The sequence below is a fragment of the Pteropus alecto genome, unplaced genomic scaffold (assembly GCF_000325575.1).
Source record: "Pteropus alecto unplaced genomic scaffold, ASM32557v1 scaffold25, whole genome shotgun sequence".
Classification (NCBI taxonomy): Eukaryota; Metazoa; Chordata; class Mammalia; order Chiroptera; family Pteropodidae; genus Pteropus; species Pteropus alecto.
Window position 1 is genome coordinate 17,525,128 of NW_006441955.1, and position 20,400 is coordinate 17,545,527.

Genomic DNA, 20,400 nt, shown 5'->3' on the forward strand with positions numbered 1-20,400 from the left:
GCACTTTTGATTAGGATCAATTTGGATAATCTGGGATAATCTCCCCATTTCAAAACTCAATTTAGTCACCTCTGCAAAATCCCCTTTGCCAAATTAAGGTAACAGTCACCTTCTGGGAATTAAGTGTGGATACCATTGAGGGACCATTTTCTGTCCACCATACTTCGCTTTGTCTTTCTATCTGCCTTGGGTTGCTACTCTAACACATGCACACATTATGTTAAAGTATCTTTCTGCCATAAAATCTTTTCAGTTACTCTCAACAAGTAATAATCTCTTCCTTAATAAACACTCTGTGATAGAAGAAACATTTTTAATGTGTTCATAGCTTTTCTCCATCAATCTGATTATTTCGAATTTTACCTTTTTGTAGCTCACGTCTCAACCCTGTGAAGAGAGAAGGGATAAAAAGCTACATAGGCAGATTCACAAGGGAAGACAGTTGGGTCAGATGATGAGCTGTTCTTCTCAGGGTTCTGCTTGTCATTCAGCCTGGTAGTGATGTGTCGGAATACTCCTGAGGAGAGACCTGAGTGAGAGGCAATGTGGTAGAGGCCAAATGCTGGAGTGAAAGACTTCATTTTCCTAGAGTAGAACCAGAGCCTCCTAGTGTTCATCACAGTGTTATAATAGGAGAAGAGAAGGCATTTTTAATGTATTAGCTATAAACAGCTACCTGACTCCTCTTAAATGTTTTTGAAAAAGGAGATAAGCAAAAAGGAATGTGATTAGTAATTCTGTTTCTGTGTCTGTGGGAAACTACCTAGAGATTTGGAAGCTGGCCTTCCATTATGAACTTGATTCATGAGGGCAATGGGTGTTATAGGGTGAAACTTGAGTCTGCTGGTTTGGAGTCTTAAGCTTAGAAAAACAATACATATTTCCTGTTACATCTCATTGGACCGATAGAGTGGGAGCATAGCATGTTTCTCTTAGACATAAAAATATATAATATGTATTATTTATATATATTTTTAACATTACAGATATTTTTTTTCTAGCCAAGTACCATTCTTTTTAGCATTAGACTTTAAGGTTAATACAATTGTGATTCAAATTACAGTTTAGCGATAGAAAGATGTTAGCAGACATTTTTCTTCTTTACATATTTCTTTTAAAAAGATTTTAATTACACTTCACAGGTTAGATTTTTTTTAAATGGAAAAAAATTTTAATGAAAATTTGGATATTTTCCTCTGATAATGTCATAGATAATTATAAAGACAATTAGATAGACAATACTAAGGCTTTTAAGAAGTGATTATGGACAAGGACAGATATTGCAATGCTTTAAAATAAAACAAAAAAAACCCCTCAAGTAATAGAATTATACAGGTTATAAGCTGATCAGAATTCATTAGCAGCGGAGTTTAATTCTGTGGTACTGTACTGTTATCTGTCAAACATTCTTACAATTAAGAGAAAATATCTCCCAGCGTTTCCATGGTGCTAGAGCATTCCAGTAGAACAGTCAGCCCACACAGGGCCGAGAAGCTATAAAATATTAATTCAGTACAAGTATGCATCCGACAAATTTAACATTTATTATAGGTTACAGTAATTTTGCCCTAACAAGTGATTCAGTTAAAATGAACACTGCCAAAAATTGCAGAACAGGGCATACCTTCCCACTTTCTTAAAAGGTGTTTTTTATCTTAAGATAATAAGGACCATTTGCATGATACAGAGCTCTCCACAATCACCATTTAGATATAATGGGAGATAAAGAACAGTGAAGGTTGAATAACACTCATTAGTAATGCAGCTATGACATGCTGTTTGTATGGGACAGGCAGGGAGCTTTTGAGGGCACAGGTGAAATAAGTGATTTCCTTAAGAACTCATCTGTTCAAGTATCAGAGAACTGCTGAATTTTGAGGTAGTAGAAAAAAGCTCTCTGTTCTAACCAATTTCAGAGGAGAAAACATCCAAAAGTGAAGAAGGGAGCCCAGATTGTTTTTGACCAATCTTAGCAGTGGCTCATTGGGGTGCCAGAAATAATACCACTCAGACAGGAATCATACTGCACATTGAACAAACTAAAAATGTCATTTCTATTCCCAGTTAGAGGAATAGTTTCATATATGGTTTTTTGTAAATTAGGCTGTTCCTATATTAGGACAGGAGTATTTATAACTTGTGAATGAGAGAATTCATTTAATGTTTATCTCCCCAAACTTATCTTTATTTTTAAATTTTATTGTAATAAGAGGCTGACATTTATAATTATTTGTGGAATTTATAAAAAGTCTGACAAGTAACGTTTATCATATATGATTCCAGTTGTCTTTGGGGAGACTCATTTTGGCATTAGTCATGTCATTAAGTATCATTGCTGGCATTTTTGTCTGAAATGCTACAGTGAAGAAAGTCCAGTGTTCTATAGATTCTAGGGAACTATAACACAAGTGCCTTGTATGCAAAGTGTCTTGGAGGTGAAGGAGGGTATACCAAAATTTTCTCACACTCTCATCAGTAATTGCTTTTCCACTCTTTCTAAAGCGACTGCTTTTTCAGTTTTTAGATATTCATGGTCAGTGTCTATAGGTTTCGCCATTTAACTAGTGAAAAAAAAAATGTGGGTACCTAAATATATGTCTTAAATGAAGAAGCACACATTTCAAATAATAAAATCTCCCTTTTTTTAATGATTAAAAATGGCTACTCCTAATAGAAGAATGAGTACAAGGAATGAATAGGTAATCACAGAAGTGAGGGGGAGCACAGTTTGCCACCCCAAGCCTTTTTTAAGATATTGATTATTTTAAGTTGGTTATTTTTAAGAGTGAAAGACTCAGGAAAAACCTTTCACTTTCCCCCTAACTGCCTAAAAGAATTTAGATAAAGAATCTGCTCCAGAAAGGGAGATAACATCATAGATAACTGTAGTTTAATATGAATTAAGTGTGATAGACAGGGAGGAACCTAGCAAGGCCCATTTAATCAAAGTCCTCTCTCTGTCCCATTGTTAAAGATGGCCCAGCAAACATTTATTTTCCAAACATTTGCTTTTCCATCTCCACGTAAATAACTTTCCTCTCTTTTGATGTCCACCTCCTGCCCTCCTCTGCCCCACACTCCTACCCCTTTCTCCTTAGCTCAAGATGGCTTATCAGCCTTAACATACAATCTGTACTCAGGTCTCACGTTCTTATGGAAACCTCACATGTACCTATATAATAAATTTGGTCATTTTCTTCTCTCAATCTCTTCATGTTAATTTGATTATTAGTTCAGCCAGAAGAATTTAGGAGGGTAGGAGGAAAGTGATTTTTCCCTCCTTCCCAACAGTTTAGTAATAAAAATTATACAATAGTTATGAATAAAACCTAACATTTTCCAGGTTTTTAAAATTTATTTTATTTTTTATTCATAAAAACTCAAGAGGAAGTTTCTATTACTATTATTCTTGTTTTTCAGGTAATTTCCCTAACTTTCTTAAGGTGAACCAACTCTACCTAGCAGAGAAACAAAATACAAATATAGATAATCTAATTTTAGAGCTCAAGCTTTCACAATAAATCCAAACTGATAATAAAGAAAAGAAAAAAAGACGAGAAAGAAAAAAGAATGGCCTATTTTTTTTTACCTGTCAAGTTGGCAGCTTTTGATATTATTATGATTTTTTTTAGAGGTTAAAGTAATTCTCAATATTTGTGAAGGGTGGAAGAAACCTGAACTCATGCTATTTTTGCAAATATAAAGTGATAACACCTAACCTTCTCTTTGCCAAAGCAGTTGGCTCTAGAATGGGCGCATGACCCAAATAGATCTAGAGTGAAGTTTAGGACTTTTGTTTGAGGTTTGGGGAAGATGTGTTCTTTATGTGAACCTAAAAGAGGAAAAATATATTTTCAGGAGTTGGCAGACATTTGTATCTGTGAGAAAATAGACTCTTCTTGCAATGGGCAGAGCAGGAGGCAAAGGAAGCAAGAAGCAGAGTTCTTTGATGGCATTGCAGAGCTACTAGAGCAGAGCAGTTCTGTGACCCGCACTATCTCTGAACTCTATTTATGAGATCCATTATAAAGCCTGTGTTATTTAAGCCATTTTAACAATAACTTAAATGTCGATTTTTTTGTTGTTGTTGTTAATAGGAGTTGAAGGCATCATAATTGATACATACATTAAATGCTTTAACATTTTGAATTTTTTTGACCAAGCAATTCCAACAGAAGGATTTTATAGTAATGATATAATCAGGGAATGGAGCTTTGTTTCAAATAATAATACAGTATTAAAAAACAAAACTAAATTACTTTGTTTTTAACAACAGAACATTGAGGAAAACAAAATTATATTATGGTACATCCATAAAGTAAAATAGCATGGCAATTAAATATAATTCCAAGGGCAGTTTCCTATCATGGAAATATTTACAATAATTGAATGAAAAAAGCATATATATATATATATGTAATTTGTAATTTGCAGTTGAGCTGGGTGTCTGAGATTTTAATTAAATATATTATACTAAACACATATAAACATGTGTGCATGTACACGCATTAAACTGATAGAAAACTCTCAAAAATATTTCTGATTGTTAAAATATTATGGACAATTAAAAATTTATTTTCAGTTTTCAATTTTTAAGGTATGCATTTTTATCAAAAAACTGTATAAGCTATTTGTTAAACAGCTAGAATTTATATCAACTTGGAATATACAGTATTTGAGCCCTTAATAAGAGTTTGTAATAATTCTCTGCATACTTCTACGCATGCATGCCTAACACAACTTTTCAGTGAAGCCCTCAGAGCATGCTGTTTTCAGAAGTAGAAACGCTCTCACTGTATCAAGATTCAAGGTTGTAGTAACTGCTGACCGTCTAACTTCCCCTTGGCTTCTCTGCTCATTTTTAGGAGTTGCTGTGATTTTTTCCCCCTTTTTTGGGGGGTTTAGTTCTACAATTTCATTTATTTTTCTCCCAGATTCTGTCACCTCAGTCACGTCTTTGGGGTGTGATTACTTTTGATTTTCTTTCCCATTTTTACCATTTCTGACTTCACAAGCTTCCAATAAGCACCTTTAAGTGTTTTCCTCCTACTTTATCTAGTTATTCTTTTTTTTCATGCCTTCATTTATTTTTTTCATTTTTTCATTCACTTTAATTTATTAAGCCACACATCCATCTAAGAATCCATCTATCTATCCCTCTCTTTCTTAGTATAGTCTCCATATGGATCAGACACTGATAGGCACAGCGGCATCCATAGAGAGAAAATATATATGGCATTGCTTATTCTTTCCTCATCCACTCTTGACTGGAGGCATGTGAAAGAATGGTTGATACTGAGGAGTAGGAAAGAGAGAGCTAAGTAATTAGGTGAGGGTCACAATAGAAAGGTGGAAAAGAGTACCAAAAACAAATTTCTGGTCAGATTTTGGCATGGACTTACCTTATCCTTTTCCACTTCCATGATCTAGGACAGCATGGGCTCTCTAAGCCTTCTTGTTATTCAAGAATATCTGCCATTCAGTCCTTGTCAGCCTCTCTCTGGATGCCCAATTTCATTTTTCATTTTCCCTGTATATTAAGGCAAGAAGGAAAAGAAACATATTTAGATTTTGTATATATGCCTACTTATCCATTAGAATGTGTGCTCCATGAAACAAGAATTTTTGTTTATTTAACATACTTAGGTATCCTGTACAAATCTTAATTGGATCTTAAATACATAAATGCCTTGAATTTTGCTCTCTTAAATCAGAACTCAGAAAAGTGAACTTTTCCCCTGATACTTTCTGTTTTCCTCTCTTCTTTCTTCACTTGCTGCAGTATTTTTGGCCTATGATGACCGAAGAATAACAATTCTATAGCAATGGAGTTGAGATCAGCTATGTGCAGATACATATGTGTGGAATCCCCTCACATTATACAAGGTCTTACATTTTTCAACGTAGCAGTTTTCCTTTAAGTTATGCATATTTATTGATAGAACCAATAAATTTAGTTATATTTTAACTATTTTATTATTAAATACAGTTAAGATGGTTTGTCCTATAGCCCAGTGTACACACATTTTCATGTAGGCCAGACCAGCTTTTGCTCTTTAAATTAATTACATGAAAGCTGAAGCTACATAGTACAGTTGGAGCTGCATATAGTGCAATTTAGGGCCATTAGCCATCATTTAAACAGAGTATAAATATGAGTATTTGTGTCTCTTCTCAAAAGAGGGTTCCTCAGGGAGTTGGAATGCCCTCTTGGGAGATTCGATATTTCTATGTTTATCCTAAGCTCTTCCCCAGAAGTGGGAGAGTCATTATGCCTAAAGTCAGCATATTGGGTCTCAGGTGGGCTAATGCTGTATAACTAAAGGGTGGCTGTATGCTGGTGCTCCTCCAGGGATAATACACCGATTATTTAGAGATTTCATTCCTAGAGCTCTGCTTTTGTGCAGGTTTCCTCTAAACCTTCAACTGGGAATTCTTAGAATTCTCCACTAACACATTCTTAAAATCACAATTCCTTTTAAATCTTTTTAAAACGTGAATTTGTTTTATTATTTCTTTTAAATTAAACATGATTTTTTTCATTACTAGAATAATTAATAAGCATGAAAAAAATTTACAAAATGCAGAAAGTTATGAAAAAGAAATAAAGTGATCTATAATTTCTCCAGAGATAACTATTTATATTTTGATATATTTGTCTTTTTCAATGAATACATAACATGCATATTATTTTACAAAAATAAGATAACCTCAAGACTTCCGGATCTCTTAAAACAGAATATCCAAACTTTAAAAATAACCAACATGGACTATTCTATTGGTTTAAATCATTTAACAATATATCTTGAGCAGTTTTACATGTCAGTAAACATCCAACTACACTATTATATTTAAAGGCTGTATTATATACCATTATATTCATGTATCATAATTTATTTAACTAAATTTCCATTGTTGGACATTAATTTTTGGCTATTCTAAAACAACATAATAGCTATATCTTTGTTTTTAACCATGATTATTCCTTTAGGATAAATTTTTTTTTTTTAATTAAGTTTATTGGAGTAACATTGGTTAATACAATTATATAACTTTCAGGTGTACATTATAATTTGACATTTGTATATTCTATTGTGTGTTTACCACCCAAAGTTCAGTTTCCTTCAGTTACCATATATTTGATCCCCTTTACCCACTTCACCCTCCCCCTACTCTCCTATATTTGACCCCCTTTAACTGTCCCTACTCCCCAACCCCTATCCTCTAGTAACCACTAGTCCATTGTCCATGTCCATGAGTCTCTGTTTGTTTGTCCTGTTCATTTGTTGCTTTTAGGTTTATATCCCACAAATAAGTGAGATCATGTGATTTTCAACTTTTTCTGTCTGGCTTATTTTGCTTAGCATGATATCTCGAGGTCCATCCATGTGGTCACAAATGGCAGTATTTCATCTCTTCTTATGGCTGAATAACATTCCATTGTGTATATGTACCACACCTTCTTTAGCCAATCATCTATCGTAGGACACTTTGGTTGCTTCCATGTCCTGGCCACTGTGGATAGTGCTGCTATGAACATATATCTTTTTGGATACGGGTTTTCAAGTCTTTGTGGTATATACCCAGTAGAGGAATTGCTGGATCATATGGTAGATTAATTCTTAGTTTTTTTGAGGAACGTCCATACCACTTTCCATAGTGGCTGTACCAATTTGCAGTCCCACCAGCAGTGTATGAGGGTTCCTTTTTCTCCACATCCTCTCCAACATTTGTTATTACTAGTTCTGTTGATTATAGCTATTCTAATAGGTGTGAGATGATATCTCATTGTGGTTTTGATTTGCATTTCCTAATAGCTCGTGTTGTTGAGCATCTTTTCATATATTTGTTAGCCATTTGTATGTCCTCTAGGGAGAAGTGTCTGTTTAGGTCTTTTGCCCATTTTATGATTGGGTCATTTGTCTTTTTTTGTTGTTATTGAGCCGTATGAGTTTTTTGTATATTTTTGATATTAGGCTCTTATTGGAAATTTTGCTTGCAAATATATTTTCCCATTCGGATGGTTGCCTCTTTACCTTGTTGACAATTTCTTTTGCTGAGCAGAAGCTTTCTAGTTTGATGTAGTCCCGTTCATTTATTTTTGCTTTTACTTCCCTTGCTTTTGAGGTCAAATTCATAAAATCCTCTTTAAGTCCAAGATCCTTGAGTTTAGTTTCATTAAGATAAATTTTAAGATCTAGTATTCTGGAACAAATATGGTAAATAAATATTTAAGGCTTTGATATTCATAGTCCATTTTTTATATAAGTGTTTAAATAATTTATTGCTCCATCCACTGTGCATAAGCTTGTTTCTCTGTGAAACTTCAGTGCAGCTTATCTATCCCTCTCCTCCCCTTATGTAGCAGCTACATGACTTAAAGAGACTTTATCCCATCTTGAACACCAAGAATGGGCTCTGAATGCTTTAAGTCAATTATCAAACTATTCTCTCCCTTGCCACAGTGATTATTTCAGGCATGGGCATTTAACACAGGCTTAATTTAATTGGAAGTTGTCATTTCCCTGGCCATGGGGATTATAGGGATTGGTTAAGGAATTGGACGCATGACATCAATTTATCCAATCAAAATGAATGCCAGGAATGAGCTGGTTGATAGAAGAGATGCTCTTTATTTTTCTGAATGGTGTGGTGTAGAAACAACTCCTGAAATTTCTGTACCATTTTGCTTCCATGAGGGTAGCCAGTTTTAGTGCAATGCTGATAAGTAGACCAGATCCAAAGAATTATAGAGAATTGGAACTTGATCACCGATTAAACGTTACCTGAAGGAAAACCTACCTCTTGATTTAAAAAAATTTTGAGAGTACACTAATTTTTTACTGCTTAAGTTATTTCGAATTGGTTTTCTGTTTTTTGCAACCAAAAACATTTGAGCTAATATATCTGTGTACTATTTAAAATATATATATATCTTTGTTCTTAAACAGGCCAAAAAAGTAGTTTATTGCTGTTTTAGTTTATATTTATTTGATTATATACAAGGCTGGGAATTTTTTATATGTATATTATTCATTTTTATTTCTTTTTATAAATATCCTCATAGTTTATGCTCATTTTGAAATGTTACATTTTCATGTTTTTTTCTTACAGAAAAAAGGATGAAACTTCTAGTTTTACCCATTAAAACATTTTTCATGTTGGTTACTTGTTTTTAAATTTTGAATATTCTGTTTTAAGATATCTAGACATCTTAAGTTTTTATGTATTGAAACCTGTCACTTTGTCTTTCAGATTCTGCTTTTCCTCTTATTCTTAAAGAATTCTCCACTCTAAAGTCAGGAAGATATTTACTTACATTTTCTTGTTGTTCTTTATTTTTGTGTTTGTCTTTACACTTAAATCTTTGATTAATTCAAAAAATATTTTGGTGTATGCTGTATGGCGGGGCTAAACTTTACTTTCTCTCCAATGATGGCAGGCAACAGCAACTAAGTATTTGAGGCAAATAATCTTCAAATATAAAAGTAGCCATAAATTATTTATTATCTCATTTTCCTTAAATTTATTTCATGGAAGTAGGAAAGTTTTCCTCATTGGTTTGTTATCCAGGTTTAATGTTTAAAAATAAAATTTTTATAGGTAACTTTTAATCTAAAATGTCTTTTTTTGCTAATCTGAGCATGCTGTTGCTATGACTAAGATTAGATGTTTCTATGGCTACAGATGACTTTTTTTTTTTTTTTGGTAAAGAAAGGAGCTTGCCATTATCTTTCAAATCCTGATACAAAAGGCCCAGCAACTGGCTAGGCCCACTGTGTCCTATAAATACATTTCACCAACACTTTGTAGTGTATATTCAAACAGTAAATTGAGACCCAGGAACTGAAAAAAAAAAACAAGTCACCCTAAATTCACTGTTCAGAGAGTAACACCAGCAAAAAGGACCATGACAGTTCTTCACTTTTTCTTTGAATTGCAATCTTTTATGTTCTGACCACACAGAGAAGGGAAAAAGAAATTTCAGGCCTTATGGAGACTTTTCAGATGAAAAGTTTTTAAAGGACTCTTGCTCAGAGCAGCTTAATGAGGTGAAAAACATTTAGGCCATCTCTGAAGACCTGCAGTGAAAACAAGAACATTGTAATAATGTAAAGGTTGGGAGCTTTTTAGATTTATATAAGAAGCCCCAGGGATGATACTGTCCCATTGCTTTAAACAAGCTTAGTTTAAGTGGACCAAACGGGATACTGCTTCTGCTTTGGATCTGTAGGCCTGTGTGTTGAGTGGACTCCAGTGTGTTTTTCAGAGTGTAAGGATCTCTATGGAAATGATAGTTTAATTTAAATTTGACAGAATAAGTAGGAATTGTCAAAAGATACTTTGGGACACTTGCAAGCTTTTTATATGTATGTATACATGATATCAAGAAATAGAACTAGGAGCAATGAGTAGTGGCTGCTCCAAATGATTTTGCCTCCTAAATATCATTTGCATCCATCCCACCTATTCCTTTATATGTCTTTGCTTCCGTTTAGTCTAGGGGTCAGCCAACCTTTTTTGTAAAGGGCCAGACACTAAATATTTTAGGTTTTGTAGGCCATAGGTCTCTGTTTCAGTTACTCAACTCTGTTGTTGTAGCACAGATACAATCATAGACAATTGTAAACAAATTGTTCTTGCTGTGTTCCAAGAGAACTTTATTTACAAAAAGAGGTGGTGGGCAGGATTAAGCCTGTGTGCTATGTATGGTTTGCTGACTACTGATTTAGACTTTTAACATCTGTCATCTGAGCTATTGTAATGACTTTTCTTTCTTATGATCAGTCAACTTCATTTCAGTTCCATAAAAATGTATTTTTGTAGGCATTCACAATATAAAGATAAGTAAGGCAAGATTTCTGTCCTTAAAGAACTGACAGTCCACAAGAAACAGATATGAAAGCCCGTAGCAGTAATATAATGAGCTAGGGTTGCTCTCTGCATTCTGCCAGAGTGGGCTCTCTACAAGAGATGATCGTTTCTCTTTTCTGCTAAAATACATTCAGTGATATCTTAAAACATCATCATAAGTGCTCAATGAGGAATGTAGATTTCTTATGATCTGGCTTATCTGGCCTATGACCATCTTCCTAGACTCATCTTTTCCTCTTTCCACTTCTATACCTTAAATTGTAACTGCTAGTACTAATAAATCTTAGTACTAGCTACAGCAACAATAAATACCATCATGCTCTTTTTGTACTCTGTGCTATCTGCATATGTTGTCCTAAAATCACTTCCGTTTACTCCCCTACATCCAATGAGAGGAAAACTCATCTATTCAAGTTGTCCAAGGATTATAATGGGCTCCCTTGTTAGATGGCAAAGGGACTGTAATGATGACTTTTTCTTGCTGGAGGTATCTAAGCAGGGATTGGCCAAACACATGGCAGATGTATTAGATGCTATTGGAACCCTGTCCAGATTCCCTTTAACAGGTATTTATCTTCCGGCTACTAGAGGTGTTGGCTTTTAACATCACATATCTACATCCTTTTTCTGAGGAATTCTCTAACCTGATGGAAGCCACCTGCCTGGAGATGCCAAGGAGGTTATGCCCTTCCCTCTTTCTTCCTCCGCTGGGCCCCAATTTACAGTTGGTTACTGTCTGATGTGGGAGTGTAACAGCCCAGTTCCCTAGCCTTTGTGTGAAATAAATTCCATGGTGTAATACTTGCACTAGAGGCCCCAGGGGTCAGGTTGAGACTAGATTTCTGAAACATCATCTACTGGGTGAGTTGAGCATTTCCTCAATAAATTACTTGCAAAAGAATCTTTAGAAGGGCAGAGATTAAATGACTTTTAAACTCTCTTAGTCTGCATGATTTTGTGTATGAAAGGAACTCTTCATACTCTAGCCATATCTCTGTTAATTCTCTGTCATTCCAATCCTATTCCTGTCACTTAGTTTGTCACCTTAGGCAACTTTTGTAGTCTCTCTAATTGTCGATTTCTCATCAGTAAATTGGAATAATAGTAGTATCTACGTCAAAGAGTTGAGGATTAAAAGAGATCATGAATATAAATTTAGCACAATGACATATATAGTCAATAATATTAGATATTTTTATTATCATTATCATCATTATATTTTCCAAAAGAGAATATTTGAAGGCAGTGTTTTAAGTATTTTAAGACAGTAAGAATTATCTTTGTAAAGTGATGGGATCCATAAAAAATTTGTTTGATGAACATATTTGATTTCTACTTTGAGGTTGGGTTTGTCTATGTAATTTTAGTTTAACACATAGTAGGTGTCTATTAAATATTTGTTGATGAATATAAAGACATACTGGACTAAAAAGAGATTCAAATTTTGGGTGGTCAGTAAGTCTTAAACAAAAGATTAAACTAAAGATAATTTGAGAAATTAGATATTCATGATTTATGAAAAGAATAGTCCATTTCAATGTTTATTCTAGTTATGTTATACATATATTACCTATAAGTCATAGATTTGGCTGTACTCTAGATCACATTTCCCTTGAATGCCCAAATAACAATAGTCTGATGCTCAGACTCACTTGAAATCGGATGTCCAGCCATTTTCCCAGATTCCTACTCCCAGTTATTTCCTGGAATCCTCAAGGAACTCACTCACAAGTTATACAGAGCCGCTTTATATGAAAAATTGAGGGAGATTATATTTTTCTAAAATGTCACACTATCCTCCCAAATGGCCATATCATCCCACATGCTCTTCTTACAAAGTGATTGTTTTGGTTTTCTTTTCCTGTGTAATAATTTGCCAGAAATTTAGTGGTTTAAATATTATTATTTTAGTTTCCCTTGATCAAATGTCCAGGAATGGCTTAGCTGGGTTTCTGCTTGAGGTCAAAACAGGCTATACAATCAAGGTGTTGACTGGGCTCCATTCTTTTGTGGAAGTTTGGCTGGAAAGGATACACTTTTAGGTTTGCTTAGTTGTTTTCAAACTACCTTATAACTATAGCACCGAGGCCTTTAATTCCTACAAGCTGCCTGCAGTTACTTGTCGTGTGGACCTATCCTTAGACAGTTTACATCATATCAACTTGCTTCCTCAAGACCAACAGGATAATCTCTCTTTCCAGTCTGCTAATATGAAGTCTTATGTAGGTAGCATAATATAATCCTGGGAGTGATATTTCATCACCTTTGCCATATAACATAATGTATTAGTCTGCTCAAGTTGCCATAACAAAATACCGTAGGCTGGGTAGCTTAGCTTAGACACCAGAAATTGTTTTTCTCACAATTCTGGAATCTGGAAGTCTAAGATCAGGGTGCCAGCCTGGTAAGTCTGATAAGGACTTTCTTCCTGACTTGCAGACAGCCATTTTCTTGCTGTATCCTCACATGGCAGAGAGAGAGAGAGAGAGAGAGTAGCTCCTTGGTGGTTCTTCTTATAAGGCTGCTAATCCCATCACGAGGGCCCCACTCTAATACCTAATTACTTCCCAAATGCCTGTCTTCAAATACCATCACATTGTGGGTTAAGTCTTCAGTATATAATTTTGGGGAAACACAAACATTCTGTCCATAATATATTTAAGCAATACTTTCTATGGAGCAACGTAACACCACCTTTGCCCTATAACATAATTTAATCAAAGGAGTGATATTTTAGAGTCGCATTCAAGGGGGTGAGGAATTATACATATACATGTCTCTTTGGGGCCACCTTAGAGTATGTCTACTATAGTGATGTTGACACCTTCTTTCATCTAGAGGTGGGATCCATTATGTTTCTTCCCTTTGACTATGAGTCCTTTTTTGTGAATTACTTCTATTACATTAGAATGGCATAGAAGTGATGCTTTGTGAATTCTTAAATTAAGTTATAGAGGACAATATGGCCTTTCTCTCTTTCTCTCTCCTTATCTCTATCTCTCAAAGGCATGTATCCTTGGAGTCATGAATTGCTGTGAAAGAAGTCTAGTGAACTTGAAGCTACCATGTAGAGAGACTTCATGGAGAAGCCCATTTAGAGAGGAGAGGCTGATAGCCAATAGCAGACATCAAATGCCTGACATGTAAGCACACCAGCCATTAGTTTTGAGTTTCCTGTCTTTGAGTCCTCTGTCTGATACCTGAGACAGCAGCATAGATAAGTCATCTCTGTTGTGCTCTATTTGAATTCCTGATCTGTAAAACCACGAACAAAATAAATGGTTGTTTCTTGCCACTAAGTTTTGAGGTAATGTGTTATGTGGTCATAGTAACTGGAACAACAAAGAAGAAAAGTAAATTAAAACTAGCTACTCTGCTGTATATAATGGTTCCTAAACTCAAATACCAAGATTCTCCATAGGAAGACTCCTACTGGCCATTTGTTGTCTTAGTTTCTGATTTTCTACCATGTCATAGAGATAGTTTATCTCCTCTTGTTTAGAATGCCTTGAAGAAGTCCAATCACTTCTTGTGGGAAGTTCAGGCTCAACTTCTCAGGACTCTCAGAAAGGAAAAACATCCTAAAGAAGAAACACATTCTAGATTTTGTCATATCACCAGCAGTCAGTATATAGACTTTGACATTTTATGAGGAGTACTTAAGCACCCCAATATCTCATCTTTCTGTGCCATTATGGGTTCTTTGCCCATTTTTTCCTAGCTAAATTATGTCTTAAATTGTGTTATCCCAAAACAAAGATCCAGTCTTTTAAAGGCGAATCAAACCCTGATATCTAGGGAATGAGAAACACTGTTTACTGCTTTTAAAATGGCATTTTTTCCTTATGTTTTAAAAATATGACATTCAAAGCTCAAATGAAAGACCTGATAATTTTTATTATATTCAAGAGGATAGATTTGGAAGAGGTCAAGGAATTATCTCTCTTTAAGACAAGTAGCCTTTCTTTCTTGCTATCATTCTGAGAGTTTGGTAACAAAGAGAGGTGGGATAAGTTCAGAAGAGACTTTCCTTATCCTTATTAAAATAAATTTCTGACAGTTCTGAATGCAACACTACCCTCAAATTAAGAGGAAGTTGTGATTTGCCTTGTAATAAACTAAGAATGATGAAATTCAGCAAACAATCTGTATTCTTCAGCTAAATTACTCCTGAAGGGCATTTGCAGTTGGCAAAGCTTTAAAGTTAAAATAGAGTTTCCTGGGAATTTTTCTTCATTTTTTTTAGTAGTAGATTTTCACCTTGTCATGTGTTTCTTAGACCACTTTTCTTAAGTAGTTTCTAACACCATAGAGAGTAATATTTATATTACTTTGTTTATATTACTCTCAAAAATAGGAACCTAGGGGCAGTTGGAAGGAAAGAGAAGAAAAAAAAAACATTTCTATTCTAATGCAGCACTGGGTCATCTGTTTTTGGCAACAGTAATACCATCTGGTCAGTTAGAATTGGGTTTAATAAATATCCTATGTGACACCAGCTGCCTATCTATATTTTCTCAAGGGACTAATGCTCAGAGTTTCAGGACCTTCACAGGACTCATTAATATGAATTTGATGGAGTGATGCCCAGTGATTTCATGATGCACGTAGGGAATTTGCATGTTGTGGAGTTGAAGTGCTGTCCTCAGGGAATTACAGTCTTGTCTTTTTCTTCAGTATTGATTTCCTCCTAGGTTCACTGCCAAAGAAGACCTTTCCAGGCCACCACCTCCTCCTCCTCCTTCATTTTCTTCTTCTTCTTCTTTTTTTTTTTTTTGCAGAATGTGAGCCATTTTGATTAAGTATGCAGCCCTCTGTTTCAGAGAGACCTCTCTCTCCATCCCCTTGTTAGGAAATTGGTCCTATCATTTATCAAAAAATGGAGATTCTGACCAGTTCAAACGTAGGAGTCCTTACAATAAGGGTGGAATTGTGACTTGCATCACAATAAAGAATAGCATTGAATGTACTTGTTGCAGATAATTTCTAGCAAAAATTCAGTACTTTTAAATGTTAAGTTTCTATTTTATCAGTCCGTTTGTGAATTTTACCTATGGAGCATTTTTACAAGTGAAGGAAGGGTGCTGGTGGCAGTGGTGGCATCCTTTCCATTTCCTAACACACTAAATTTGTGACTAATCTGAAGATCCTTGAGAGATAGGCTTAAGATTTTTGCAAATGCAGAAGCTGTTTTAGTTCAGATTAGCCAGAATTAATCAGTTCTTCATGAGAGATTTTTCTTATTATCACCCATTTTGGTCACTTAGAAATAAACTTTCTCCTTTATAGTAGAAAAGTGGTGTAATTCCAGGGTTTTATTTTTCCTACCTTTCTCTTTCCCATGTGGTCATTTCTTACTCGAGCTTTAATATGCCATGCATACTCATCCTTCATTTATGCCTTTCCTAATTTCTCCATAGAATTAATTGCTTTTTCCTAAATTCTGACACATTCCCATAGGATGGACCAATCTCCATTGTTATGTTTAACACAGTGTATTGTAATTATCTCTTTATGTATTTGTTTTTCTCAATTGAATTTGAACCTAAATGTCTAGGACTATGTTTTCCCCCACCCCACATTTTTATAGCTAGCACCTAGCATAATGGTAAGTGTTTCTTAAATGTTTCTTATGTGAAGAAAAAGTCCCGTGGAATAAAAACTGTCAGATTATTTGCCTCCTGACACAGAGGTTTCTCCTATAAGCTTCTACCTTTTACAGTAAATTTCCATGCCCAAAAGAGAGCCATTTAAGTTTTTTTGTCAGTATGGTTAAATTTTTTTTCTATGTACATTGTTGTATTATTATCCAAATATAATTAACCTGTAGCACAAGTAACATGACTATCAAAATGACTAATAGGGACAACGTTTACTAATGATATTTGATGATGCAATTAGCACTTCTCCTTAATTTTTGTTTCTAATGGGCCTTGTATTTATCATGTAAATACTGTCAACCCCATCAAGAGGCGGATACTGGAAAAGGAGGCAAGTACTTCTACATTCTTGACCCAGAAGGGAAGGAATAGGCTAAGATTGCAGGTTTTTTTAAATTTTTTTTATTTGGACATTGCAAAATGCATTATATTATCATCAGTACAGCAGACGTAAAGTGTTGATCTTTTCAAGAAGTACTGTAGTATATTGTGTTATCTGGCAACTAAGTATTTCATTAAATTCAATAAACAACTCTTCAGTAATCAGATGTTTAAAAGGGTTTAGGTTCTTGTAAAATATATCATTTTTCACCTCTCATTCTTTCTCTGTTGCTCCAAATATTGATCTAAAATACAAAGTAATATAATTTCAAAAAAAAAAAAAAGGTTGATAAGGTTTAGGGTAAACTATTATTAAATCCTACTTTTTGTATTCTCTCTGTAAAGGATCCTGTTTTCATAAGAATCCACTCTTATTTTCATTTTGGGTTAAGCTACAATAGGACGTTCCTGTTCATGGTTTATTTTTTTTAGGTTTTATAGTTTTTGTAATAGCAGTTTTCTATAGCATTTATTATCCATATTACACATTTGATATTTATATTGTATCTGAATCAATAAACATTGATTGTCCCAATTTTGTTGAAGGTTTATTTTGTGTATGTAGACCTATTTTCCCCAACTAGACTGTAAACTCCTTTTGAGAGCAGGGCTATAGCTTATATTTGTTTATATTCTCAGCCATGCTTAATATAATGCCTGTCCAAAGCAAACATTCAATAAATATGTGATTGATTTATTTACCTCACCTTCAAAATTGTGTTTCAAGTCAGAACTGCTATTTTAAATGGTTTATTTCTTTTTATTTATTTTTAAAAAGAAGCTTTTAGGATTGACTTTTTCCTGTGAAGCCATATAATGTAATTGTTAAGAGCCCAGTTTCTGGCGTCAGACTACTTGGGTTGGAATCCTAGCCCTACTATTTTCTAGCTCTGTAGATACTTTGCTGAACAAATGATGTACCTCCCCGTTTATCTATTTCCTCATTTATAAAGTAGGGATAGTAATTGTATCTACCCATGGAATTGTGAGGATTAAATGCTTTAAAACATATGTAATGTACTCAGAAGAGGACTTGATAGAGAAATAAGTGCTATATAACCTCTATTTATATGTTAAAAGAGTTCCAAAATTTCATAGAATTATAGAATATTGGGATTGAAAAGAATTTTTGAAATCAGAGTGGAAAGAAAATGAGGACATGGCAGAAGACCTGGCTTTGAGCTCTAGTTGTGATACTTCTGAAGTAATTTCATTCATTTATGAAACAGACATGCTACTAACACCATTACTGACCTTAAGGGTGTTTTGAGGGTTATATAGCAAAATATAAATGGCAAAGCACTGTTGTTAGCATGTTTGTTATCATTTCTACTTACAAATGAGGAAATTGAAGTTCGTGCTATGTAACTTTGGGCAAGGTATCTATTCTTTCAGTGCCCATTTCATATCTGTAAAGTATAGATAATAGAACCCAGCTAGTATGATGATTGCAAGGATTTAATGAGCTAATACACAAAAAGGTAGAGCAAAGTGACTCTAGATATTATGTGGTAATAAGAGTTTGCCACATAATAAGAATTTTTTATTTTTATACTCATCCAATAAATATTGTGATCCCATAATAGTTTGTGCTTAATTATTTACAATGATATGTGGCGGTATTGTTAAAAATAGTGACCCCTCTGCTAAAAATTTTGATTGGCAGTTTTAGGATAGGTCTGAGAGGGTAGATAAGAAAAATGTCTGTCAGAAAATTTTCAGCTCAATTTTCCTATATTGATATACTGCTGTAAATTTCTTATATGTACATTTACACTTATTATGGATTATATTTTCCTGTTTTATATGTACTTTTTCAATGTTCTATGTAAACGAAAACAGCGAAGAACATTCACTGTATAGACAAAGACATAAATATAAGTTTAGCATATATCATATTTGGGTTTTATTTTCCACTGGGGGAATATCTTATTATAATTTGCTTCTATAAGGAAGAACTGTGTAGCATGTAAACACTTAAGGCAGTTTTACTTTTTTTAGTTCAAGATGGTTTCCTGTTTTATCCTCAAATATATCTTCACAGGGACCAGTCTTGCTTGAACAGTCTAACCTCTAAACCAATAATTTTCTAGGTGTTAAGAGCTACCAGTTTTGAGAGATTTCTGTATGAGTGGCATACGAGATTGCTTTATATTTTTAATAAGAACAATGAGGCTAATTCTTCTCTTTCAAAAGGTCTAATTTAAGCCTGTTCTTTCACTTGCCCTCTCAACATTGAATCATTCTTATTCTCAAAACATGGAGAATTTGGCAGAATTCATGACTAGCTTACAAGTCATAGGAACTTGAATATAGAAGTCATATCTACTTTAAATATGACCTTGATAGAATTATTTGCAGGTGATTTAGCAACCCAAATTTGATTCATCTTTGTATTCTCGGCATAATGTGTCTGGTAACTATTAAATCCCCAGTAAATATTTGATGAAGAATAATAAGGTTTATGTTGTATTAGACATTTTGTTAAGTGTTTTACTTGCATTATCTCTTAATCTTCACCCGATGAAGTAAGCACTGTTATTTTCTTAATTTTACAAAAGAGGAAACTGAGGCATAGAAAGCTTGGGTAACTTGCTCAACTTCTAAGAGCGAGTGAGTGACAGAGATTTTGGGTTTCTTTAATTCCAGAGACCAGCTCTAAAAATCTGCCTTTCATTAACCTATAAATGAGAAATGAATGAATAAATGTTACCAAGTTAAGTTTGGATTTTATAGTGATATTGTTCCAAGTTAACTCCACTGGCTCTGCTGAATCTGTAATTTGAATATATCTGCTCTAATGATTGATTCTGTCTATTGGCTTTATATATCATCTCTCCACTAAATTATAAATAATTCTAGTGCAGGACAATAACTTTAATTATTTTATCCCCTTACTGCTCCTAATGTGGTAGACTCACAATAGCTGTTCATTAAAAATTATTGACTGTACACTAGCTGACTAGAACATACTAAAAATAAACAGTAGATAAATGCAGGTAATAGGCTGCAGTGCTCTCTGTTTGAAAGGTTATAGGGATGACTAATAATTCTTTAACTTCTTTGGTAAAACTTGATACAGCTTATAATTTTTTTCAGCATTATTTAGGTGTAATTGGCATAAATTTCATATATTTAAATTGTAAAATATGATGATTTGATATATGTATACTTTGTGAAATGATTACCACATTCAGATTAACACATCCATCACCTTACCTTTTGTGTGTGTGTGTATGTGTGTGTGTGTGTGTGTGTGTGTGTGTGTGTGTGTGTGTTGAGAACACTTAAGATCTATCTACTCAGCAAATTTCAAGTATGCGATGCATTATTAACAGTAGACACCATATTGTACATTAGATTCCCCTGAACTTATACATCTTATAGGTGAAGGCTGGTACCCTTTGTCGAGCATTTCCCCATCTCCCCCACACTGCAGCCCCTGGTGACTACCATTCTACTCTGTTTCTGTTAGTCTTTTTTT

General features: G+C 34.2%; 1 long non-coding RNA gene across 1 annotated transcript in view; it reads left to right on the top strand.

Moving 5' to 3' along the window:
- Window positions 1-14,183, top strand: part of LOC112485777 — an 80,532-nt gene extending 66,349 nt beyond the window's left edge. Inside the window, exon 4 of the long non-coding RNA XR_003048556.1 lies at window positions 13,882-14,183. This is a non-coding gene — a long non-coding RNA (uncharacterized LOC112485777). The remainder of the gene's footprint in view (window positions 1-13,881) is intronic.
- The last annotated feature ends 6,217 nt before the right edge of the window (window positions 14,184-20,400 follow it).